The 23468-nt window shown below is 43.4% G+C and overlaps 1 long non-coding RNA gene across 1 annotated transcript in view; it reads right to left on the bottom strand.

The window, feature by feature from the left end:
* Positions 1–13802: 13802 nt before the first annotated feature.
* LOC144332957 (uncharacterized) overlaps positions 13803–23468 on the bottom strand; it is a 54575-nt gene continuing 44909 nt past the window's right edge. The window contains exon 3 of the long non-coding RNA XR_013401229.1: positions 13803–13874. This is a non-coding gene — a long non-coding RNA (uncharacterized LOC144332957). The remainder of the gene's footprint in view (positions 13875–23468) is intronic.

Raw genomic sequence — 23468 nt, 5'->3', positions numbered from 1 at the left:
TATAACAAACCTTCATGTGTATCCCTGAACCTAAAATAAAATATTTTTTAAAAAGAATGGAGAGCATTCTGATTTTTCCCTTATTCTGGTGTGAGGGAACCATGTGAGCTCAGAGACTTGCTCAGTCTAGTGTGTGGGCTGCCATGGTCAGTGGCACTGTATGTTCCTCATTGGGAGGGTGAGGATGTGGGAAGGGGGAGAGTGTCAGAAGTGTTTTGCCTGAGACCAGGCACAGTGACTCACACCTGTAATCCTAGCACTTTGGGAGGCTGAGATGGGCAGATCACCTGAGGTCAGGAGTTCGAGACCAGCCTGGTCAACATGGTGAAACCCTGTCTCTACCAAAAATACAAAAATTAACGAGGCATGGGGGCAGGCACCTGTAATCCCAGCTACCTGGGAGGCCACGGCAGGAGAACTGCTGGAACTCAGGAGGCGGAGGCTGCAGTGAGCCGAGATTAAGCTACTGTACTTCAACCTGGGTGACAGAGCAAGACTTCATCTCAATAAAAAGGAAAAAAAAAAAAAAAGTGTCAGACCTGGCTAGCATAGTCAGTTTGTAAAATAATAACTTTTATATTGGTTTGCTTTTTTAATTATAAAATTACACATGTTCATTAGAGAAAAATCAGGAAATCAGATAAATAAAATGAAGAAAGAATTATTGAAACATCACAATGCTAACAGCTTACAGATATTTGTCTTTCCAGATCTAGCATGGCTACATTTTGGCATCAGAGGACAGAAATGGCATTACTCCCTCTCCACCGTTGACTGAAAATAAAATAAGTCTACTTTATGTAAATTGAAGTGTAAAAAATAAGTAAATAAAGCAGCCTCCTGATTCTCAGTCACTCACCCTGTTTCATATCATCCTATCTCATCATATTGCCTTGTTCCATTTTTTTAAATTAAAATTAAAATGTAAAGACATGCTCTCACTCTGTCACTCAGGCTTATGTGCAGTGGTACAATGATCGTTCATTGTAACCTCAAATTCCTGGTCTCAAGTAGTTCTCCCACTTCAGCCCAGCTGGGACTACAGGCTCGTGCCACCATGCCCGATCCCTGTTCCAATTATTTTTACAGCATGCGTCATCTGAAATTACCCTATTTTTTTGTTGTCTTTAAGTGCAGGCATCCTCTCTGTCGCATTTCTTACGGTGCTCCAGCTCCTCAGCATGGAGTAAGTGCTTAATAAGTACTTGTGGCATAAATGATGGAATGAATGTTATGCATTGCTCATTGGAGACAGTTCCTTAAAACTATTTCTCGAGATGGAAAAACTGTCAGAAAAAAACGATCACTGTTCAGGATTTGCGTTGAAAGAATGGGTGGGAGCTTGGAGAGCCTCCGTTGCATAGGGGTTAACAGCATGGAATGTGGAGTCAGGAACACAACCTATGTGCAAGTGCTTAGTAAACAAGGCTTGTAAGCGCGTTAGCTTTTCTTTTAATATGCCAACATGATGGATGTTGGCATATTATGGCTTTGTGAATGGTGGAGAATAGAATTCTGTTTCAATGGTTATAGCCAAACACTCAACTGCCTGTCCTAGCAACACTGTTTGCCTTTGAGATCAAATGAAGTGGTAAATTCAAGAACTAATGCTAGAGTGGAAGAAACTGAAGTTATGGAGCCATTTCTTGCTAATTGAGTCAGATCTCAGCTGTTTGTTAATCAGAAACTTAGCAACTGGAATAAATATCTAGAAATTTAATGACATGTTATCTTATCTACAACAAGAAATGGTAAAATGGAAAATTATCTCTCAATCCCTCCTTATTGTCATTAATATTCAAACACATCTTTTCTTACTCCACCCTCTGTCTTCCAGCTCATCAAGATTCCCTTCCTACATTCAAAAATCCTATTTCACTCATGAAAGTTTTTCATTTCTTGAGCACCAACTTTCATAGTTTAGAAGGTAAAATAGGTTAAAATGTTAACAATGGTTATCTCTAGGTGATAAGATTATGAGTAGCATTTTCTTATTATATTTTCCATATTTTCCAAGTTTTTCATAATAAGCATTTATTCTTTTCATATGTAGAAGGAAAACAAGGAAGCAGATTATTTATTTATTTATTTATTTATTTATTTATTTATTTATTTTTTGAGATGGAGTCTCACTCTGTTGCCCAGGCTGGGGTGTAATGGCACAGTCTCGACTCACTGCAACCTCCACCTCCCGAGTTCAAGCAATTCTCCTGCCTCAGCCTCCTGAGTAGCTGGGACTACAGGGCACACGCCACCACGCCTGGCTTATTTTTGTAGTTTTAGTAGAGACAGGGTTTCGCCATGTTGGCCAGGCTGGTCTTGAACTCCTGACCTCAGGTGATCCACCCACCTCAGCCCCACAAAGTGCTGGGAATACAGGCGTGAGCAACTGTGCCCAGCCAGATTATTTCTGTATGTACGTATTTATTTATTTTGGGGACAGAGTCTTGCTTTGTCTCCCAGGCTGGAGTGCAGTGGCGTGATCTCGGCTCACTGCAACCTCCACCTCCCAGGTTCAAGTGATTTTTGTGCCTCAGACACCTGAGTGGCTAGGATTACAGGCATGTGGCACCACACCCAGCTAATTTTTGTAGTTCTAGTAGAGACAGGGTTTTGCCATGTTGGCCAGACTTGGGAAGCAGATTTAAGTAGGCAACATTCCTTAAAGAGTGTTTCAGACAATCCTAATCCTAAGAGATATCCTTTAAGGAGAAAGATATTTGACCATATAAATTTGGGAAATAATAGGTGCTTTATCTCTTTTTTGGGAGAATCCCAAAGCACAATCATCTGTTAAACACTTGCAAAGTCTTACAAGAAAGAAGCCTGCTTAATTTTGTTTAATCTAAACTTTGCAATTTTTTCCCCCACAAAACATGTTTCTCATGCAAAATCTGTAAACATTTTGTGAAACTGGTGACCCACAGAACAACTTTTTGGGAAACAGGCAATCAGGAACAACTCTTCTGCTGAGCAGGAGGGTGACACCGGCTTTCTCACCAGGACCCACGGGATCACTAGAGGGTTCCAGAATGGGCTTTAGTGGCAGCTACCCTTGCACAACATTATGTATATGTACACATGTGTGCTTTTGCCTGGGGAGAGGATCGGAACACTCATATTCTCAGTCGTCCACATCCTGTAAAGATACTTGACGTTCAGTACTTTTTAAAAATACAAGTTCCTGGCGGATCATCTGAGGTCAGAAGTTCAAGACCAGCCTGACCAACATGGAGAAACCCTGTCTCTATTAAAAATACAAAATTAGCTGGGTATGGTGGTGGGCACCTATAATCCCAGCTGCTCGGGATGCTGAGGCAGGAGAATCGCTTGAATCCGGGAGGCCGAGGTTGTGGTGAACCAAGATCACACCATTGCACTCCAGCCTGGGCAACAAGAGCGAAACTCTGTCTCAAAAAAAAGAAGTAATAAAAAAAAAATATAAGTTCCTGCTCTGTTGCCCAGGCTGAAGTGCAGTGGCATGATCATAGCTCACTGTAACCTGAAACTCCTGGGCTCAAGCAATCCTCCGGACTTGGCCTCCCAGAGCACTGGGATTACAGGTGGGAACCACCACGCCCAGCCTCCAAGATACTTGATGTCCAGCACTTTTGCCGAGCAACATTTTGCCATCAAAATAAAGCAGAAAAAACAAGAAATCTGTTGCCATATTTAACAAAAAACAAAACAAAAAATAGAACACCTAATTTAATGTGCATTTCAGATAAGTAACAAATAATTTGTTAGTATAAGGTGTGTCATGTAACATTTGGACATTTTTGTACTATGTATATATTATCAACTGTTTTCCTGAAATTCATATCTAGCTGGTGTCTTGCATTTTATCTTGTAACCTTAAACTCAAATTTATTAACACTAGAGCTACAGAGAACACTCTATTAGAAATGCTGATATAGGGTCATTTAATGCCTTTTTACTCAAAGGGTGGTCCATGACCAGCATCATTGACATCATCTGGAAGCTTATTAGAAATGCAGAATCAGGCTGCACCCCAGACCTGCTGAAACAGAATCTACAGTGTTATAAAGATCCACAGGTGAAGTGTTCCTATGTTAAAGTTTGAGAAGCCCTGATGGAAAGAGTTCCTGGCATGATGGTTTTCAACCTTGGCTAGATATTGGAATCACCTGGAAGCTTTAAACCTACACATGCCTGGGCTTATTCCCAAAGAGTCAGATTTAGTTGATCTGAGTAACAATCTGGGCATTAGGGTTTTTAAACAGCCCTTCCTCTCTACCCCCAGAAGATCCTAACGTGCAGACAAGATAGCATCATTATAAAGTAGGGAGACCCAAGCAAGGTGAAGACTATCAGAATCACCTGCAGAGAGGCTGCTAACAAACACTTCTGTGCTCCACCCCAGGCTGACGGAACCCAACTCTCTGGATGTGGGCTGCATTTTCACCAAGTGCTCAGTACGATTCTGTTGCCTCTCCAGTTGAGAATCATTAATGTTTAGGGCGACCTAAAGTGGAGCTATCCAGCTGCTATCTGGCCCCACCAAGCTATTGAGGAAAAAAAGGCTACCCATGGGAACTCAGCATGCAACTTAGGTGGGGCCTGGCTTTCCTCCTGCTCACCTGGCACCACAGGTTCCTACTATGCTAAAGACAAGGCAGGATAGCCTTTGCCCACCAGAGGAAATTTCACACATCTTCTAATTTCTGAGAATTGCTGTGATGCCTGAGGATGAAGGTGCTCACTGTCTCCTACCAGATTATTCATTTTTTGGGGGGTGGGGTGGGGTTTGGTTTGTTTGAGATGGAGTTTCACTCTTTTCGCCCAGGCTGGAACGCAATGGCATGATCTCGGCTCACTGAAACCTCTGCCTCCTGGGTTCAAGTGATTCTCCTGCCTCAGCCTCCTAAGAAGCTGGGATTTTAAGCATGCACCACCATGCCTGGCTAATTTTGTATTTTTAGTAGAGATGGGGTTTTACCATATTGGCCAGGATGGTCTCGAACTCCTGACCTCAGGTGATCCACCTGCCTCAGCCTCCCAAAGTGCTAGGATTACAGGCGTGAACCACTGCGCCCCACCTAGTAATTCATTTTTACTCTGGGCATATGAAACGGTTTCCCACTATTCTATTTAGAATAGAACATGGGACTAGTCATGGTGGCTCATGCCTGTAATCCTAGCACTTCAGGAGGCTGAGGCAGGAGGATTGCTTGAGCCCAGGAGTATGAGACCAGCCTGGGCAACATAGGGAGACCCCATCTCTGCAAAAAATTTAAAAATCAGCCAGGCATGGTGGTGTATGCCTATAGTCCCAGTTACTTGGGAGACTGAGGTGGAAGGCTTGCTTGAGCCCAAGAGGTTGAGGCTGTAGTGAAACATAGTCACATCACTATACTCCAGCCTAGGCAAGAGAGTGAGACCCTGTCTTAAAAAAAAAAAAAAAAAAAAAAAAATTAGTATATAAAATGAATTATGAAAATGATTCTAGCAGAAGCACAGGAGGATTTAAATTCTGAGTTATATCATCCAGTGCGGGTGGTGACTTGCTCACCTGCTGATCCTGTACATCTCAGCTACAGAGAATGACATAAGGCTCTTGTCAGGTGTGTTAGATCCCTGGGCTGATGAATGGGCTGAGCAGTAATGGTTAAAGAAATTATCTCATCCTTTTCTTCAGCAGCACATGGTGGTTGAGTTCAAAGCTTGATATGTAGCAGGAGGTATTTTAGTCAAAGAAAAGAAATTATGAAATTCTATTAAATCTTATGGATTTTATCCAAGGTTGAGCCTCGATGATGCCTTGTCTTAGATAGTTATTTTACAACTCCTTTTGGAACTGGATATCAATTAGTTAACACTTTTCACTGTCTTCGATTTATGTTCCTACTAATGAAGAAGAATAAAGAAATGTTTGATTCCCATGATGAAGGATGAGAAATGGAATATAAATACAGTAAGAGCTGACAAGCTATCTCTGATAGAAGCAAATAGGTCTATTTCTGGGCTTATGACTGCTTTGGTGGCCTGGAGGCTTCAGAACAAGTTCACATGGTTGATGACATTGACACAAGGCAGCTAGTGGGCTGTCTAGTTCAAAGGGGGCAAGGTGGAACTTTTATTTTCTTTTTCAGAAGTTTCAGGATCTCCCTTAAAGTTGAAATGATTGGGGGTTTTATTTTGGTAAAATCGTTGTGGTCTAATTTCTTTACGTTGTATTAAGCCCTCCTGTAACTTACTGTGCTTAAGGATCACCTGGGATCTCGTTAAAATGCAGTTTTTAATTGAGTATGTCTGGGGTGGGGCCTGACATTCTGCATTGCTAATAAGCTCCCTGCTGATGTGGATGCTGCTGGCCTGCAGACCACACATTGAGTAGCAGGCTATAGAGCTTTTGTTTAAACCATGTGTCAGTCCGGGTTATTCAGAGAAACAGAACCTGTAGGATAAAGATAGATGGATATTTTAAGGAATTGGCTCATGTGATTGTAGGGGTTGGCAAGTTCAAAGTCTCTACAGCAGGCTGGAAACTCAGGCAGGAGTTAATGTTGCAGTCTTGTTTTTTTTTTTTTTCTTTTTTTGAGACTGAGTCTTGCTCTGTCGCCAGGCTGGAGGTGCAGTGGTACCATCTTGGCTCACTGAAACCTCCGCCTCCAGGTTCAAGTGAGTAGCCTCCCGAGTAGCTGGGACTACAGGCACGTGCCACCACACCCAGCTAATTTTTGTATTTTTAGTAGAAACGGGGTTTCACCATATTGGCCAGGATAGTCTTCATCTCTTGACCTCATGATCCGCCCGCCTCTGCCTCCCAAAATGCTGAGATTACAGGCATAAACCACGGCACCTAACCAATGTTGCAGTCTTAAGACAGAATTTCCTCCTCTCTGGAAATCAGTTTTTGCTCATAAGGCCTTTCAACTGATTGGATGATACTAAAATACCCACATTTTGAAGAATAATCTCCTTTACTAAAATCTACTGGTTGTGATTTTTCTTTCTTTCTTTCTTTTTTTTTTTTGAGACGTTGTCTCGCTCTGTTGCCCAGGATGGAGTACAGTGGCGCGATCTCGGCTCACTGCAAGCTCCGCCTCCCGGGTTCATGCCACTCTCCTGCCTCAGCCTCCTGAGTAGCTGGGACTACAGGAGCCCGCCACCACGCCCAGCTAAATTTTTGTATTTTTAGTAGAGATGGGGTTTCACGTGTTAGTCAGGATGGTCTCGATCTCCTGACCTCGTGATCCACCCGCCTCGGCCTCCCAAAGTGCTGGGATTACAGGCATGAACCACCGCGCCTGGCCTTTACTGGTTGTGATTTTTAAAAATAATGATTATTTTTATTTTTTTGGAGACAGGGGTCTCACTACATTACCCAGGCTGGGCTGAAACTCCTGGCTCAGGCGATCCTCCTACCTCAGTTTCCTGAGTAGCTGGAACTACAGGCATGCCACCATGCCAGCTGCTGTACATGTGAATCACATCTACAAGCTCTCTTCCCAACACCACCTAGATTAGTGTTTGATTAAATAACTGCCTATTATTGCCTAGCCAAACTGACACATAAAACTAACCATTACACCATGGATCTCTTTTTTAAAACAAGTTTCCATTAATGCCTGATAAGCAAAATAGATAAAAGCATAACTGCTCTGCTTAAATTAGGAGTGGGGATCTGGGGTCTGGCCCTCACTTTCCTGCCTTTCCCCACGGGGGAGCTCTAAGGAAGATTGTTTCAAAATCATTGCCTTGTATTTCTTCACCTATGACATGCAGATAAGTAGTAGCACCTGACTCGAGATTAAATTAGATCATTTGAGTAAAACCATGTAGCACAATACCTGGCACATTTGTAGGTATTTTATACACATTAGTTGCTTCTAGCTTTATTGTTGTTATCAATCAGAACTATCGCTGAAAAACAGGCTTTTCTCAAAGAAAAAAAATACAGAGTATTTCAGTATGAGGCCTGATGCTTCACAGAGCGCTCCTAGGATGTATTACTGCCTCTACTATTGTTGCTCACCTGGGGGGCGAGTGGACTGGCTTCATTAACCTCAGCCCTGGTTGAGCTTCTGAATGGAAGATGTCTCTGGGCCCAGTGGAAGATTCTCTATGGACTGAGCATTGGTCCAGCACTGGGACAAGCAATTAGAGTTGCGGGAGAGAAGGTCAAAGGTTACTGCTTTGTTTTCTTTACTGGCTCGGATGACCACATTTTAACCTTACAGGTCTCTTGACCAAGAACATGACTGTGGTTTGTCTCATCTGGTAGCTGGAGAAAGTGAGGACTAGGCTTTCCTTAACTTTAGCTGCAAAGAAATAGCATGGCCACAACCTAATACTTTTTTGTTACATGAAAAAAGGGCAGTTTTCTTCAGTCGTTTCCTTAGAAATTACAATTTGGAAAGCAAAAGAAGTTGCCTTCTATTGTCCTCATTTTGCTTACAAATAATAGAATAGGGAACACAAATGTGTTGACAAAAGAAACAGAAAAAGATCTTAAGCGTACGTGAGGTCTGAAGTCCTCGAGTTTAAAACGTAGTGTGGAACTACAAGGAATTTTCCCTCCAAAAACGCTGTGCTAGTGAAGTTGAGACTTTGTTTCAACTGCATGTTTTATAACATTATCCTGGAACTTGGAAATGAAGTTGTATGCTTTCTGTTCATTTCGGTAACACACATGCAGATAGTATATATTCTTGGATGACAATTGGTATTTATGATGCATGGAGAGAACAGCCTCCAGCTCATTGCACAACAGCAATATTGACTCTGCAGGAAGAAAAGCAGTGAAAAACTCAGCTCTGTTAGAAAAGTGAGAAAGTATAACTCAAAGACCCTAGAAATAGTTGCTTTGATTATTGTTTCCTGATGACAGCCTTATTTTACACAAAGTGCTTAAGAAAGTTTCCACTCACTGTAACAGTCACTTCTCATCTATAATTAATGTTATTTATTGCTATAGTTAAGACTGAAAAAAGCATAGAGCAGCATGGAGGCAGGACAGATTGTGAATTAGGAGTGGTTATGCTGACGCTTTGGTTTTGGATAGACTTGAGTTCACGTTCAAACTCCAATTAGTTACTGAATGACCTTGGGCAAGTTACTGAACTTTTTTTTTTTTTTTTGAGATGGCATCTTGCTCTGTTGCCAGGCTGGAGTGCAGTGGTGCAGTCTCGGCTCACTGCAACCTCTGCCTCCCAGGTTCAAGCAATTCTCCTGCCTCAGCCTCCTGAGTAGCTAGGACTACAGGCGTGCGCCACCACATCCAGCTAATTTTTGTATTTTTAGTAGAGACATAGTTTCACCATGTTGGCCAAGATGGTCTCGATCTCTTGACCTCGTGATCTGCCCGCCTCAGCCTCCCAAAGTGCTGGGATTACAGGCTTCAGCCACGACGCCCGGCCCTGAACCTCTTTAAGGCTTAGTTTCCTTGTATATAACATGTAATGATGCCTTGGGGGGTTGTTTCAATGATCAGATAAAATTAAGCATGTAAACTTTCAATAAATACTATAAGATGCTGCTATTGGGTCAGGAAAAGAGATATGTGGCAATGCCAGGCCCTCCCAGCAGTCATCAGGCTATAATGACCCATAGGATAGCACAAAAAGTGCTAAGAGATTAAACGAACTGCAAGCAATCCTGTTTAAATTGTGCTAGTGGTAGATTAGGATGAATCCTTCGGTAGCTGTGATACTACGGGCAAATTAACCTCTTTAAGCTACAGTCCTCTGGTGTAAAGCTGTCCTGGTACCTACCACATAGGGTTTCTTCCTTAATAAACTTTTAATTTCAGAGTAATTTTAGATATACAGAAAAGTTGTAAAGATAGTAGAGAGTTTTACCACTTACCCAGTTTTCTCTGTTGTTAACATCTTGCATTAATGTGGTACGTTTGCCAAAACTAAGAAACTGACATTGGCATGGTGGCTCACACCTGTAATCCCAGCACTTTGGGAGGCTGAGGTGGGCGGATTACCTGAAGTCAGGAGTTTGAGACCAGCCTGGCCAACATGGCGAAACCCTGTCTCTGCTAAAAATACAAAACTAGCCGGGTATGGCGGCGCATGCCTGTAATCCTAGCTAGTTGGGAAGCTGAGGCAGGATAATCGATTGAACCCAGGAGGCAGAGATTGCAGTGAGCTGAGATCAGACCACTGCACTCCAGCCTGGGTGACAAGAGTAAAACTCTGTTGAAAGAAAGAAAGAAAGAAAGAGAGAGAAACTGACATTGGTAAAAATAACAATAGTAATAATAATAATAATAATAACAACAGATGCTGGCAAGTTTGCAGGGAAAAGGGAACACTTATACACTGTTGGTGGGAGTGTAAATTAGTTTAACCATTGTGGAAAGCAATATGGCGATTTTTCAATGAGCAAAAAGCACAACTACCATTCGACCTAGCAATCCCCTTACGGTATACCTAGAGGAATATAAATTATTTTACCATAAAGACACAGGCATATGAATGTTCACTGCAGTGCTGTTCACAATAGCAGAGACATGGAATCAACCTAAATGCCCATCAATGACAGACTGGATAAAGAAAATGTGATATATATATATATATATATACACACTCACACACCATAGAATATTATGCAGCTATAAAAAAGAACGGGATCATGTCATTTGCAGGAACATGGATGGAGCTAGAGGCTATTATCCCTAGCAATCTAACGCAGTAACAGAAAACCAAATAACACATGTTCTCACTTATAAATGGGAGCTAAATTGTAAGAACTTAAGAACACAAAGAAGGAAACAACAGACACTGGGATCTACTTGGGGGTGGAGGGTGGGAGGAGGGAGAGGAACAGAAAAAATAACTGTTGGGTACTAGGTTTAGTACCTGGGTGATGCAATAATCTGTACAAAAAAACTCTGTGACACAAATTCACCTATATAACAAACCTTCACATGTATCCTCGAACTTAAAATGAAAGTTTAAAAAAAAAAAAGAAATTGACATTGACATTGGTATGTTACTATTAACTAAACTCCAGACTTTGGATTACCCCCGTTTTTCTACTGATGTCCTTTTTCCGATCCAGGATGCAATCCAGGAAACCACATTGCATTTCGTGTCTTGCCTCTCCGGTGTCTTCTGGTCTGTGACAGTTTCTTAATCTTTCCTAATTTCCATGACCTTGACAGTCTCGAGGAATATAGCCAAATATCCTGTAGAATGTCCCTCAGTCTAGATTTGTCTGGCAGTTCCCTCTGGGTCAACCAGGGTCACTTCATAGGATTTTAATAAGGATTTAGTGAGAAAATCTATAAAGCACTCAGGACCCTGTTGGACAGGTATTTTCATTATCAATGCACATTTTTATCACAGAGGGGCAAAGCTGAGTTATGACTGAGAGAAGTGTTTCTGCAGCCAGTGGCCTAGTCTTGCAGTTGCTGTTTTCTAGCTATGTGACCCCAGACACATTTTTGACTTCTCAGTTTTTCTCATCTATAGGAAAGATATTATAATAGTAGCACTTTCCTCATAAGGTTGTTGGGAGGATTAAATTGATGCAAATTCTTATTGCATTCTGGGCACCTAGCAAGCTCCCTTTACTTTTTGCTATTAGCATTATTAATACAAATAGTGTGAAACCACGTCTCCCTCATTCACCTTTGGAGTAATTCAGAATCTCCATGTAGCCATTTATCTGCGACGGCAATGCCTGTGTGAGGCACTGTATGTCTTGAGGGTGCTCAACCCGAAGTGTCGGTGTGAGCACAGTTCCTGGGCAGATCTCCGGAACTCACCAGAAAGAACCTTCAGCAGCATCCCTCATGCAACATCCTGCAGAATTCTGTGCTTCCATGTCAGCCCCACCCTGAGGTAGAACCAGGTGAAGAAGTGGACAAGTGGAGACAGCGCCTGGCAAGGCCTTGCAGGGAGGGTCATGATTCACACAAACAACAGAAGGATGAAGGAGGACAGCAACAGCAGGGGAGGAGCTGAGCTCCTGCTGAAGGACCAGAGCCTGGGCTCCCCGGGCTTACTTCACTGTCTTCTGATCACTATTCATGTCAGATTTCGTGTGGGGACCCCTTGTTCAGCACACACAGAATTTGACTCACAGTTAACCCGCCATGCAGTCTAACTTCAATCGTGGCACAACCTTCTAAAATTACGCAGTTAAAGACTCCACCAGAATTAAGTGTCTGAGAATGCGATTTAACCAAGTGGATCAAAAGGGACATTTTTAAAAGCGGAGAGAAAGGGTGAAACAATAAACCTGGGAAGAAAAAGAAAATCAAAACCAACAAGCTCCCTCTTCCCGCTTCCTGCTGTCTCATTTCTAGGGACCTTTTTGTCTAGTCTTATTTGTCTTACTTATATGCTAATCTCCCCGGGGAAGGAGGATGTCACCTCGATTTCAGGGCAGCTGCTATACTGGGAGCAATTCTTTGGATGTTAAACATAGCGACAACAATCTCATTGTACTTGGCCATACCCTAAGGGTCTTCTTCGCCTCCTGATACTTTACCCATTCATGAAGCACTGTTTTGAACATTGTTTTGTGTTATTAATTTGAAGATTTTAATTTTTTCAGCTATCTCATTCGGTGGCAGGTATTATTTATTTAACCAATCCTGAGTGCCTACCAGGGGCCAGGCACAGTTCTAGACACTTGGGTACCTCAGGGAACAAAACAGATGAAGATGCATGCTGTACATGCCTACGTCTTAGTGGCGGACACAGGCAATATGATAAGCATGCCAGACAAGTACATTGCACAGTGTGAGGGTGGTAGGCGCCGTGGCAAAGAGAACATGCAGAGGGGCATTGGGAGCGCCGGTTGGAGGGGTGGCTGCTTGAATTTCCCCACTTGCCAATGGGAGGCTACATGAGGGGAAAGCATTCCCTCCCTTTCCCTAACTTCCCCCAGTCTCTGCTGTATGTTTTGTTTCGCAGTCTCTGACCCTTTTCTATATCCCTTTTAAAATGGGAACAGTATTAAATGCAGTGAAGCACTCCGGCTCTGGAGCCAAAGGATCTGAAGTTGATTCCTAGCTTGGTGGCATGCTTCTCTGTGTGACCTTGGGCAGGTTGACTTCTCTCTGCTTTGATTTCCCTATCTATAAAATTTGCCTACATAACAGGGTTGTAGAGAGGATGTTTCATGTTACTATGAGGTGCCTAGACCAGGGTCCGACACAGGATAAGCACTCAGATGTGAGCTTAAAATAAGAAAGCGGTGTCCCTGTGTTGTGGGTGGGGAGGGTCATGAGTAGGAGCATCTCTGCAACACCCATTTCTATCCTTAAACGCCCCAAAAGTCAGTTACACGGGGTTCCCTCATTCAAGGCCTGAGGTCACTTTAAAAATGAATAAGAATGGCGCCTCCCTTTCCAAGAACAAATCTTCTTTTCTGCTAGTTTTTTTAAAAAACAAATTCTTGCATTATTATTTCACTTTAACTTAGGTTTAATCACACCAAAAAAAGGTGGACGGCATTTGCCTTGTTGCACAGCTACCTGAGACATGACTTTGACCTATTTTTAGGTCATGATGGTCACTTTCTGCTGTGTTTGACCTGTGCTTCATTACTATTAAAACTCACACCCTGTACCCCACTTTCATAAAATAAAACAGGTAGCGAAACTTAAACAAAGTATTAAAGAGGGATAAAATAGGCCAAACCATTTTAAGTTGGAGAAAATACTCATGATTTTGCCTATTTCTGGAGATTTCTACAAATCCAGTCTCCCCTAAAGCAGAGAATGCAATGTACTGAAGGTAAAATTCAAAGGGAGAATAAACACAGACCCTGTCAAACAAACTCAATGTATCTAGGCAACATCCCCAGAGTACCTTATTTCCTGAGTGTTGAGTCTCAAGGACCTCTCCTGTAGTAAATTATTAGCTTAGTGCGAGGTCTAAGATCTAGATAAAAGAAAAAGAAAAGGAATGTTATTTAAAGTTGAAAGTCAAACACATTTAATGCATCTCTGTGATATGGAAATCAAGTCTATCCTTTATCACGACGACAAGAACAAGGAGTTGGACAAACAAACCATAGAACCAGTGATTCCCTTTGTTGCACTCCTGTTCTCATGCAGGTGGTCCTTAACCCTGTCGAAAGTGCAGGAGGGTCCCCTTTGTCAAGGGAGGATCAAGGAGCTCTACATTTTCAGACCAGGTTGGGTAGCACCCAGTCAGTCTTGCTTAAGGCTTTGCACTGACCTTGTACCCACTGTCCAACAACTGGATCCCTACCTTGATTTCTAACTTGAGACTCCAGTTCCCCTGATACTGACCTAGACGGCTCACTCCCTAACCCTGCTGGGTGTTCCTGTCTGGTGTCCTGATAGAGAGTCTTGAGGGAGACCTTTTGGGCGCAGCCTGCCTGGGTCTAAACTTGTTCCACTCTCCCTGACTCTGCAGCACTCCTCTGTCCACCTGTCTGGATGTCCTCCTACCCGGACCTCTCCAGCCCACAGTCTGCCATCTTGGGCCACCACTGGTCACATCAATCCCCAGATAACACACTCCACCTATGTCTCAGCCTTGCCTGCTCTGGCTGATCCCACTGTTCACCAAGTTCCCACCCTGACCTGAGAACTGGAGGCAGCTGTAGAAGGGAGGAAGACATAGGGCTATATGTATTAGATGTTCCTTTCTGATCCACAGTTTCAGTGCTTCTTCCTCATGAGGCACTGTCCTGAGGATTAAATAGGTAAATGGACCTTAGCTGAAATTTGAAGTATGAGACTGACTTACCCCGACATGGAGGAGGGGTAGAAGTATTCCAGGCAGAGGGATCAGCCAAGTAAAACCCAGACATCAGTGTCCATGCTGTCTAAAGGCCCCTGGATGGTTCTGCTGGACCAAGGAAACTATCTATTGCTGTGGACACCAGGTCCTGGACCTCAGTGTCTTCTGAGAAGAGTCCCAGCACAGCAGGCTGCTCAGCCATGTTTCACCTCACTCCTTCCCCAGCAAAACCTAGACATTCTTGATTAGACTGTGTAAGGTGCTAATTAAAATCACTTAAGTGAACCACTTCCCATTTACTCTTAATTTTCAAGCACCACCATAATGATGCACCATTGAATATGTGTCAGATTAGGTTGGCACTAAATTTTGATATACTGTGACATTGAACTCCATTTATGTAAGTTCTACTCAGTGGGCTGTTCACATCACAGTATGGTATTTTGCAACATTGTAAGCATTGGTTAAACACCATGAGTTCTGTATTTTGCGACTTCATTATCTTGTCTGTCTACTTACAAATTTTAGGTACTTCTTTATGTAATTAAAGATCCCATAAAATGTGGACTGATACTTCTTTAATCCACATGTCTAATCTATATGCTTACTGTCTTTTGCTTCAGGAGCACTTTAATTGATTTTTTACTATATATCATCTTGTTTTTCCCTACGCACATATTTTAGATCTAGCAAAGGGAGGAGGAATGTCCAGCAGGAGAAAGTTGAAAGTATTCGATTTTTTTGAGACAGGATCCGCTCTGTCCCCCAGGTTGGAGTACAGTGATGTAATCACGGCTCACTGTAGCCTTGATTTCATGGGCTCAGGTGATTCTCCTACCTCAGCCTCCTGAGCATCTGGGACTACAAGCGACTGCCACCATGCCTGGCTAATTTTTTGTATTTTTTTATAGAGATGGGGTTTCTCCATGTTGCTTAGGCTGGTCTTGAACTTCTAGGCTCAAGCAATCCCGCCTGGACCTTGCAAAGTATGCGATTACAGGTGTGAGCCATTGTGCCTGGCTGAAAGTATTTGATTGCTTTCTTTTCTTTTCTTTTCTTTTCTTTTCTTTTCTTTTCTTTTGAGACGGAGTTTCGCTCTTTTTGTCCAGGATGGAGTGAAATGGTATGATCTTGGCTCACCACAACCTCTGCCTCCCTGGTTCAAGCGATTATCCTGCCTCAGCCTCCCAAGTAGCTGGAATTACAGGCACAAGCCACCACGCTCGGCTAATTTTGTAATTTTAGTAGAGATGGGGTTTCACCATGTTGGCCAGATCTTGAACTCCCGACCTCAGGTGATCTACCCACCTTGGCCTCCCAAAGTGCTGGGATTACAGGTGTGAGCCACTGCACCTGGCCTATTTGATTATTTTCTAATCAATGTAGCTCATATATCTAGTAGCCCTTTCACCATGCTCTCTAAGGATTAATAAAGAAAAGGTTGCTTCACATTTCCAAACTTGTTTCTTTGCCTTTCCTCTCCATGCTCTAGCCCCTAGTGTATATTTGTGCTACTGCTGATAAAAGCTCATTTCTGAGTTAATTCACACAGGGGTCCAAGAGTTTTTATTGTTGACAATATACAGGATGGAACCCTTTGATCAGCCATCTTTTAGGCTAAATTAACTTTACTAACCTTGGAATATGTGGAATTGGTATTCTTTTAAGAATGTGATTGGAGTCCAGGCACCATGGCTCAAGTCTGTAATCCCAGCACTTTGGGAGGCTGAGTGGGGTGGATCGCTTGAGCCCAGGAGTTTGAGACCAGCCTGGTCAACATGGTGAAACTCCATCTCTACTAAAAATACAAAAAATTAGCTAGGCATGGTGCTACATGCCTGCAGCCCCAGCTACTCAGGAGGATCACCTGAACTTGGGAGATTGAGGCTATAGTGAGCCATGATCATGTCACTGCACTGCAGCCTGGGAGACAGAGTGAGACCCTGTTTTTTTTTTTTTTTTTTGACAGAGTTTTGCTCTTGTTGCCCAGGCTGGAGTGCAATGGCGTGATCGTGGCTCACTGCAACCTCGGTCTCCTGGGTTCAAGCGATTCTCCTGCCTCAGCCTTCCCGTGTAGCTGGGATTATAGGCATGTGTCATCATGCCCGGCTAATTTTGTATATTTAGTAGAGACGGGGGTTTCTCCATGTTGGTCAGGCTGGTCTTGAACTCCTGACCTCAGGTGATCCGCCTGCCTTAGCTTCCCAAAGTGCTGAGATAACAGGCATGAGCCACCGCACCCGGCCGAGACCCTGTCTTGACCAAAAAAAAAAAAAAAAAAAAAAAAGAATGTGATTGGATTCGTATAATAAACCATGTTAGCAGGATGTAAATAGTTAAAAGATGAACTGTAAATTGGGGAAAATAATTATATGTTGCACTGACAGGCAAAGATCAGTGCAAAGGGTTGTTCTGAGGATTCATTTATCCAATCAGTCTTCATGCATTCATAAACGCAACAAAAATTCATGGAGTACTCTTACATATTGAATAGTGTACCACCAACATTCATATGTTGAAGTCCTAACCCCTAATATCTCAGAATAGCATCTTATTTTGGGATAGGATCTTTACAGAAGTAATCAAGTTAAAGTGAAGTCATTAGGGCTGGGCCCTACCCCAGTACGACTGGTGTCCTCATGAAAAGGGGAAATTTGGACACAGAGATACAATAACAGGAAGACAAATGACAGATGAAAGGAAAAGACGGCCATCTGCAAGCTGAGGAGAGAGGCCTGGAATAGATCCTTCCCTCTAGCCCTCAGAAGGAACCCACCCAGCTGACGCCTTGATTTTGAACATCTAGTCTCCAGAATTGTGAGACAAATTTGCTGTTTAAGCCACTTAGTCTGAGATACTCTGTTACGACAGGCCTAGCTAACTAATACAAGCACCTACTGTGTGCCAGACACTGTCTTAGGTGCTAGGGATGTGGCAATGAACAAAACTGACAGCATCTGCCTTTTTGGGACTCACATTCCGGCATCATAACAATAAACAAGGATATAAATAGATACAACAAATATCAAGTCATGGTATGTGCTACGAGGCAATATAAAAATATAAAGCTACTTAAGGAGACAGTGATGGAGTGTGTTTGTTAGACTGCGGGGAGGCAGTCAAGGAAAATTTCTTTAAGGAAGTGATATCTGTGCAGAGATCTGAATGATGTGAGGAAGCAAACTATGTGGCTATCTGGGAAAAGAGATTTCTGGCAGAGAAGACAGCAAGTGCAAAGGCCCTGAGGCAGGCATGTGTTTGGCATATTCAAGGAGGAGCGGGAAGGTTACTGTGTCTGGAGCACAGCAAGAGAAGGCAAGGAGTGGTGGACAATGAGGTCAGACAGGAAGGCCAGAGACAGATGCTATAGGGCCAGGCCCTGCACAGGTTTTTGGTTCTTATTCTCAGTGTGATGGAATTCATGCTAAGAAACGGGTGATGAAAAAGAAAAAAAAAAAACCTAAGTATGATGGGAACAGTCAAGGGTTGTGGAGCAGGGGGATGATCTGATCTGATTCCTTTTCAAAGGCTCAGTCTGGCAGCTGTGTGAAGAATTGATGTTAATGAGGCAAGAAGGGAAGAAGGCAGACAAATCATATAGCAAGAGGCTCTTGCAATAATTCAAGGGAGAGGACCTTTGAATTATTGGTGACAAGAGCCAGGTTGGCAACAGGGGGGATGATGAGAAGTGGTAAATCCTGGATCTATTTTATAGTTTGGTCTACCTGATTTGCTGATAGATTGGGTATGAGATATAAGAGAAAAGAGTCAAGGAGAACCACAAGGTTTTTGGCTTGAAAAACTATGTGAATCGTGTTATTTATTGAGATGGATAACACTAAAGGAGGAACAACTTTGGGAAAGAAAATTAAGAGCTCTGTCTTGAACATGTTGATTTTGATGTGTCTATTGAAAAGCAGAGAGGAGTTTAGGAGAGAGATTTGACCTAGAGATGTAGATTGATGAGTCTTTAGGATATAAAATGGTATTTAAAGCCAAGGACCTGGCACCCAGAGAATGACTGTAGAGAAACAAGGTTTGAAGCCTGGGCCCTGAAGCTCCCCATGTACAGGAATAAAAAAGGGGCGATCCAGAAAAGGAGCTTGAGAGCGAGTGGCCACTGAGAGGGGAGGAGCAAGGTGTCCCAAAAGTCAAGAGTAACAGCATTTCGAGAAGGAGACAGCGATAAATTCTGTCAGTGGCTGCTCATGGATGAAGTATAATGAGAACTGAGAACTACCCTTTGGTTTGCTACTGGGAGACAATTGGTGACCTCAGGTGACATGGATTTGGCAAAATGGAGAGCTGACTGCCTCACTGGTGTGGGTTCCAGAGAGAATGGATGGTGAGGAAGGGGAGCTAGCAAGTCTTCAAGTCTTTCAAGAAACTCTTCTAAATGAGGCAGCAACCAGGAGAGGTGGGATCTAGGGAGAGTTTTTTTAATGTGTCTGTGTTTTAAGCTGGAAGATACTATGTTAGTGTCATAGCTTCTGATTTTATGCCAAAGGAAATTATCCAAGAGAAAGAGGAAATAGATGGTGCAGGAGACAGGATTCTTGCAGAGGCTGGTGAGGGAATGGAATCTATGCACAAGTGAAGGGTCGGTCCTGGCATGACATCCTGGGGCTTTCTCATTTGGGAGGTTTTCCCCACAAGTATAGGAAGAAGGGAGTGCCTATGGTAACAAATGCAGAACAGTGGGGGCATGAATGTTCGATATTCTCAGTGAAATAGGATGCAAGGGCATGAGTGGAGGATGAGGAGACAGGAGGGTGTGCTGAGGCTTTGAGGACAGAGGAGACAGCGTGAAACTGTCCTGTCAGGGAGTGGCTGAATGGATGGACCAGCAATATGTGATGGGTTTGCTGGAGGGGCTGAAGGCTCCCTTGAGGTTTGAGATTGTAAATTTAAAGTGAGCTTAGCGGGCATGGTTGTATGTTTTTCTTCACCTGTGTCTGGCTGTTCAGGTGCAAACCCAAAAGTAGAGAGTGAGTTAGATTTAGCATTTTGGATTGAATTTTATGTCCTTCCAAAATTCGTATGTTGAAGCTCTAAATTCCAGTGTGACTGTATTGGGAGACAGGGCCTTAGAAGATGTAACTAAGGTAAATGACATCATAAGGGTGGGGCTGTAATCCTGTGGGACGGAACCTTATGAGAAGAGGAAGAAACACCAGAGAGCTCTGTCTTCCCTGTGAGCATGCAGAAGAAAGGCCCCGTGAGGACACAGAGAAATGGTGGCAATTTGCAAACCAAGGAAAGAGGCCTCACCAGAAACCAAACCTGTTCACACCTTGATCTTAGAATTCCAACCTCCAGAATGGAGAGATAACAAATTTCTGTTGTTTAAGCCTCCCAGTCTGTGATATTTGGTTATGGCAGCCCTAACAGACTGATACAACCAGGAATGAAGTTTTACCAGGAAAATGTCACAGAAGAAGATAGAACAAGGAGTGATCGTAAGGGTGGATGAAATGAGAACATGGAAAATGCTAAGCCTGGAACGTGGCAGTTGCTTAACTAACCACAGCTGCTGCCAGCTACCTTCCAACGGCCTGTTGTGCTTCTGTTCCCACTGTGACAGGTGCTGTGCCCGGAAATCAGCAGTGTAAGCCGCAAGGTGCTTGCCCTCAAGGAGCTCACAGTCCAGTGAAGACAGAACAGAGCCTGTCAGTACGACACACTCAGCACTGTCATAAGAAATCACTAGCATTCCGACCAGAGAAAATGGCACAGAGGAGGTGATGCTGGAGCGGAGCACAGAAGGGGTAACAAAGAGCTCAGAGGAAGGCAGGACACGTCAGGACAGCAAAGCATTTATGGAAGCCTTAGCGCAGGGGGTAGGGTGGAGGGTGGTGGTGGGGAGGGAGTGAGGAGGCAACTTGCAACCAGAATGTCAAAAGCCTGGGGTTGGTCATGCAGCATGCAGTAAGCAGGAGTGACGTCATCAGATATTTTTTTAAAGAGGCAAAATTCAGACAGCACTGTGGAAGATAAATCAGACAAGAAAACCACTTTAAGAAGCATTTGCAACAGTCCAGTGAGGCCTGAACTGAAGATGGCACAGGGAGGCTTCTGAGGGAACAATCTCTGGGAGAGAATTCAAGGTTTTGTGGCCATGAAGAGGGGGATGTATAGAAGAGGCAAGATGTAACAATGACTCCTAATTTTCTGGCTTGGATGACTGGATGTACCATAATGCTACTTATCAGTAGAGATTAATCATCAAAAAATTGGGTGAAAATTTGCTGCTGTTAGGCTGAGCGTGGTGGCTCACGCGTGTAATTCCAGCACTTTGGGAGGCTGAGATGGGTGGATCACCTGAGGTCAGGAGTTCAAGACTAGCCTGGCCAACATGGTGAAACCCTGTCTCTACTAAAAATACACAATTAGCTGGGCATGGTGGCAGGCGCCTATAATCCCAGCTACTTGGGAGGCTGAGGCAGGAGAATCACTTGAACCGGAGGAATGGATGTTGCAGTGAGCCAAGATTGTACCACTGCACTCTAGCCTGGGCAAACGAGTGAGACACTATCTCAAAAAAAAAAAAAAAAAAAAAAACAAGAAAATTTGCTGCTGTTTTGCTTTTATTACTATTTTTGACACATAGTAATTGTGTTATAGGAGTTACTAGGAAATTATTTTAGGCCAGGTGAGGTGGCTCATGCCTGTAATCCCAGCCCTTTGGGAAGCTGAGGCAGGTGGATCACCTGAGGTCAAGAGTTTGAGACCAGCCTAACCAATATGGTGAAACCCCATCTCTACTAAAAACACAAACATTAGCTGGGCATGATGGCATGCATCTGTAGTCCCAGCTACTCTGGAGGCTGAGACAGGGGAATTGCCTGAACCTGGCAGGCAGAAGCTGCAGTAAGCTGAGATCACGCCACTGCACTCCAGCCTGAGTGACAGAGCAAGACTTCATCACAAAAAGAAAGAAAGAAAGAAAGAGAGAGAGAGAGAGAGAAAGAGAGAGAGAGAAAAAAAAAGAAAGAGAGAAAGAAAAAAGAAAGAAAGAAAGAAAAAGAAAGAAAGAAAGAAAGAAAAGAAAGAAAGAAAAAGAAAGAAAGAAAGAAAGAAAGAAAGAAAGAAAGAAAGAAAGAAAGAAAGAAAGAAAGAAAGAAAATTATTTTAGGCAAATAGAGAGGAAAAGGTGTCCTTGGGAAGTTTTCATTTCTTTTAAAGCGGCCAAGATCAAGATGAAGCGGGGAACGATGGCTCAGGCCTGTAATCCCAGCACCTTGGGAAGCCGAGGTGGGCGGATCACCTGAGGTCAGGAGTTCGAGAGCGGCCTGACCAACATGATGAAATCCTCTCTCTACTAAAAATACAAAATTAGCTGGGTGTGGTGACGGGTGCCTATAATCTCAGCTACTTGGGAAACTGAGGCAGGAGACTCGCTTGAACCCGGGAGACCGAGGTTGGAGTGAGCCGAGATCGCGCCATTGCACTCCAGCCTGGGCAACAAGAGCCAAACTCCACTTCAAAACAAAACAAAATAAAAAAAGGCGGCCTAGAAACGTTCTTGTCTAGCAAGAAAGCCCCAGGCCTTAGAGTCAGGCTGGCAACCTTTGATATGCTAATGTAAGCCATTAGAAACTGGATCCACCCAGACACGGTGATTTCTACCCTCTTCTCCTTGTCCTTGCCCCTACATGTGCCTGGCAACATGGCCGCCGCCACGTATCCCCATGTGTGTAGAACATGTTGACGCTCTGTATTTGCCTATTAAAAGGCTAGGGTGGGAGGGCCAGTGTTTTTGGGGGCTACATAAGTGACATGCCTGGTCAAACCAATCCCCTGTGCCCTATGCAAATCAGGCACCACCCCCTCCAGCCTCCTCATATAAGCAGCCACTTTTCTGCAGCACTAGGGGTTTCCTCTCTAGGCTTTGGAGTCCCCCCTGCCTCTATCTGTGTACAGGGGAACATCTTCTTTTTTCTCCCTTCTTTCTTGCCTATTAAACTCTCCACTCTTTAAAACTACTCCACATGTGTCCATGTCGTTTTATCCAGTTTAGCGTGAGACAAGAGCCCCTGGTGTTCCTTCACTCATCGGAGTATCAATTGTACATATTTATGGAGTACAGTGTGATATTTCTCTCTCTATATATGTATACAATGTGTAATGATCAAATCAGGGTGATTAGCATATCATTATCTCAAACATTTATCATTTCTTTGTGTTGGGAACATTCAAAATCCACTCTTCCAGCTATTGGAAAAGATACAATATTGTTATTAATGATGGTCCCCCTATAGTGCTGTAGAACACCAGCACTTATCTCTCCTATCTGGCTCTACTCTTGCATCCGTTGATGAACCTTGGCTGTCCCCCTCCCCCACTAGCCTTCCCAGCTTGTAGTAATCACTCTTCTACCTCCTCCTCCTCCTCCTCCTTCTTCTTCTTCCTCTTCCTCTTCTTCTTCATTCACTATTGTCAAATTTTTTTTTTTTTTTGAAACAGAGTCTTGCTCTGTCCTCAGGCTGGAGTGCAATGGCATGATCTCAGCTCACTGCAACCTCCTCCTTCTAGTTGCGAGCGATTCTCCTGCCTCAGCCTCCCGAGTAACTGGGATTACAGGCACACGCCACAAAGTCAGGCTAATTTTTTGTATTTTTAGTAGAGATGGGGTTTCACCTTGTTAGCCAGGATGGTCTTGATCTCCTGACCTGTGACCTGCCCGTCTCAGCCTCTCAAAGTGCTGGGATTACAGGTGTGAGCCACTGTGCCTGGCCTATTTTTAAATTATAATTTACATCT

The sequence above is a fragment of the Macaca mulatta genome, chromosome 11, assembly GCF_049350105.2.
Source record: "Macaca mulatta isolate MMU2019108-1 chromosome 11, T2T-MMU8v2.0, whole genome shotgun sequence".
NCBI classification, from domain to species: domain Eukaryota; kingdom Metazoa; phylum Chordata; class Mammalia; order Primates; family Cercopithecidae; genus Macaca; species Macaca mulatta.
Note: the sequence above shows the minus strand (reverse complement) of the source record. Positions and strands in the feature narration are given on the sequence as shown.